Here is a 4,179-nt window from a genome sequence, read left to right as displayed (position 1 = left end):
CCATTTTGAGTTTATTTTTGTGTATGGTGTAAGAAAGTGGTCTAGTTTCATTCTTTTGCATCTTGCTGTCCAGTTCTCCCAGCACCATCTACTAAAGAGACTGTCTTTTTTCCATTGGATATTCTTTCCTGCTCTCTCAAAGATTAGTTGGCCATACTTTTGTGGGTCCAATTCTGGAGTCTCTATTCTATACCGTTGGTCTATGTGTCTGTTTTTGTGCCAATACCATAATGTCTTGATGGTTACAGCTTTGTAGTAGAGGCTAAAGTTGGATTGTGATGCCTCCCGCTTTGGTTTTCTTCTTCAATGTTACTTTGGCTATTCAGGGTCTTTTGTGATTCCATACAAATTTTAGGATTGCTTGTTCTAGCTTCGAGAAGAATGCTGGTGCAATTTTGATTGGGATTGCATTGAATGTGTACATTGCTTTGGGTAGTATTGAAATTTTAACAGTATTTATTCTTCCAATCCATGAGCATGGAATGTTTTCCCATTTCTTTGTGTCTTCTTCAATTTCCTTCATAAGTTTTCCATAGTTTTCAGCATACATATCTTTTACATCTTTGGTTAGGTTTATTCCTAGGTATTTTATGTTTCTTGGTGCAATTTAAATGGGATCCATTTCTTTATTTATTTGTTTCTTCATTATTGGTATATAAAAATGCAACTGATTTCTGTACATTGATTTTATACCCTGCGACTTTGCTGAATTCATGTATCAGTACTAGCAGCCTTTTGGTGGAGTCTTTTAGATTTACATGTAGAGTATTGTGTCTGTGAAAAGTGAAAGTTTGACATCTTTGCCAATTTTTATGCCTTTTATTTTTTTGTCTGATTGTTGATGCTAAGACTTCCAACACTATATTAAATGACAGCGGTGAGAGTGGACATCCCTGTCGTGTTCCTGATCTCAGGAGGAAAGCTCTCAGTTTTTCCCTATTGAGGATAATATTAGCTGTGGGCTTTTCATGTATGGCTTTTATGATGTTTAAGTATGTTCCTTCTATCCCGACTTTCTTGAAGTTTTTTTTTTTTTCAAGAAAGCATGCTGTATTTTATCAAATTTTTTTTCTGCATCTATTGACAGGATCATAAAGTTCTTATATTTTCTTCTATTAATGTGATGTATCACATTGTTTGATTTGCAAATATTGAACCAGCCCTGCAGCCCAGGAATGAATCCCACTTGATCATGTTGAATAATTCTTTTTATATGCTGTTGAATTTGATTTGCTAGTATCTTGTTGAGGATTTTGGCATCCATGTTCATCAGGGATATTGGCCTGTAATTCTCCTTTATTGCTGGGTCTCTGTCTGGTTTGGGAATCAAGGTAAAGTTGGCTTCATAGAATGATTATGGAAGTTTTCCTTCCCTTTCTATTTTTTTGGAACAGCTTGAGAAGTATAGGTATTAACTCTACTTTAAATGTCTGCTAGAATTCCCCAGGGAAGCCATCTCGTCCAGGACTCTTATTTTTTGGGAGATTTTTGATAACTGATTCAATTTATTCACTAGTTATGGGTTTGTTCAGATTTTGTATTTCTTCCCGTTTGAGTTTTGGTAGGTGTGGGTGTCTAGGGATTTGTCCATTTCTTCCAGGTTGTCCAGTTTGTTGGCGTATAATTTTTCATAGTATTCTCTGATAATTGCTTGTATTTCTGAGGGATTGGTTGTGATAAATCCATTTTCATTTGTGATTTTATCTATTTGGTTCCTCTCTCTTTTCTTTTTGAGAAGTCTGGCTAGGGGTTTATCAATTTTGTTTATTTTTTCAAAACGAAAATAACTGAATTTCATTGGTCTGTTCTTTTCTTTTTTGTTTTGGATTCTATATTGTTATTTCTGCTCTGATCTTTATTATTTCTCTTCTTCTGCTGGGTTTGGGATTTCTTTGTTGTTCTGCTTCTGGTTCCTTTAGGTGTGCTGTTAGATTTTGTATTTGGGATTTTTCTTGTTTCTTGAGATAGGCTTGGATTGCAATGTATTTTCCTCTTAGGACTGCCTTTGCTGCATCCCTAAGGGTTTTGATTATTGTGTTTTCATTTTCACTTGTGTCTGTATTTTTTTTTAATGTTTTTAATGTTTATTTATTTTTGAGACAGAGAAAGTGTGAGTGGGAGGGGGGGAGCAGAGAGAGAGGGAGACACAGAATCTGAAGCAAGCTCCAGGCTCTGAGCTGTCAGCACAGAGCCCGATGTGGGGCTCGAACTCATGAACCGTGAGATCATGACCTGAACTGAAGTTGGACGCTAAATGACTGAACCACCCAGGCGTCCCAACTTGTTTCCGTATTTTTAAAAATTTCTTCTTTAATTGCCTAGATGACCCATTCATTTTTAGTAGGATGTTCTTTAGCCTCCATGCATTCCCTGTGGTTGATTTCAAGTTTGATAGTATTGTGATCTGAAAGCATGCATGGTATGATCTCAATTCTTTTATATTTATTTACGGCTGTTATGTGGCCAAGTATGTGATCTATCTGGAGAAGGTTCCATGTGTACTCGAGAAGAATGTATATTCTGCTATTAGGATGAAAAGTTCTGAATATATCTGTCAAGTCCATCTGGTTCAATATATCATTCAGGGCAATTGTTTCTTTACTGATTTTCTGTCTAGATGATCTGTCCATTGTTGTAAGTGGAGTATTAAAGTCCCCTACAATTACCAAATTCTTACCTATAAAATTGCTTATGTTTATGATTAATTGTTTTGCTGTAAGCAGAGTATTAAAGTCCCCTACAATTACCACATCCTTACCTATAAAATTGCTTATGTTTATGATTAATTGTTTTATATATTTGGGTGCTTCCAAATTGTCACATAAACATTTATAATTGTTATCTCTTCTTGATGGATAGACCCCATAATTATGATATAATGTCCTTGTTCATCTCTTGTTACAGCCTTTAGTTTAAAATATAGTTTCTCTGATGTAAGTATGGCTACTCCAACTTTCTTTAGACTTCCAGTAGCATGAGAGATGGTTTTCCATCCCCTTACTTTCAATCTGAAGGTGTCCTCAGGTCTAAAATTAGTCTCTTGTAGACAGCAAATACATGGGTCTTGTTTTTTGTTCTTTGTTTTTTGTTTTTCTTATCCATTCTGATACCCTATGTCTTTTGACTGGAGCATTTATTCCATTTACATTCAGTGTTATTATTGAAAGATATGGGTTTAGAGTCATTGTGTTATCTATCGGTTCATGCTTGTAGGGATGTCTCTTGTCTTTTGTGGTCTTTGCAACATTCCACTCATAGAATCCCCCTTCACATCTCTTGTAAGGCTGGCTTAGTGGTGATGAATTCCTTCAGATTTTGTTTATCTGGGAAGACCTTTATCTCTCCTTCTACTCTGAATGACAGGGTTTCTGGACAAAGGATTCTTGGCTGCATATATTTCCTATTCAACACATTGAAAATTTCCTGTCACTCCTTTCTGGCCTGCCAAGTTTCAGTAGATAGGTCTTCTAGTACCCTTATGTGTCTACCCTTGTAGGTTAAGTCCTGTTTATCCCTAGCTGCTTTCAGAATTCTCTCTTTATCCTTGTATTTTGCCAATTTCACTATGATATGTCATGCAGAAGATCGATTCAAGTTACATCTGAAGGAAGTTCTCTGTGCCTCTTGGATTTCAATGCCTGTTTCCTTTCCCAGATCAGGGAAGTTCTCAGCTATGATTTGTTCAAGTACACCTTCAGCCCCTTTCTCTCTCTCCTCTTCTTCTGGAACTCCTATGATATGGATATTGTTCCATTTCATTGAATCACTTAGTTCTCTAATTCTCCCCTCATGGACCAGAATTTTTTCATCTCTCTTTCTCAGCTTCATATTTTTCAAAAATTTCTATTTCATTTCATCTTCTATTTCACGTAATCTCCCCTCTGCCTCTCCAATCCTTGCTTTTACCACCTCTAGTTTATTTTGCATCTCATTTACAGCATTTTTAAATTCATCATGACTATTTTTCAGTTCCTTGATCTCTGCAGCAATAGATTCTCTGCTGTCTTCAATGCTTTTTTCAAGCCCAGCAGTTAATCTTATGACTATTATTCTAAATTCTTGTTCAGTTATATTCTTTATATCTGTTTTGAGCAATTCTTTTTTTTTTTTAATGTTTATTTATTTTTGAGACAGAGAGAGACAGAGCATGAACGGGGGAGGGTCAGAGAGAGGGAGACA

Source organism: Herpailurus yagouaroundi, unplaced genomic scaffold (genome assembly GCF_014898765.1).
Source record: "Herpailurus yagouaroundi ecotype Mexico unplaced genomic scaffold, PumYag 180, whole genome shotgun sequence".
Taxonomy (NCBI): Eukaryota; Metazoa; Chordata; class Mammalia; order Carnivora; family Felidae; genus Herpailurus; species Herpailurus yagouaroundi.
This window is presented reverse-complemented; position numbering follows the sequence as displayed.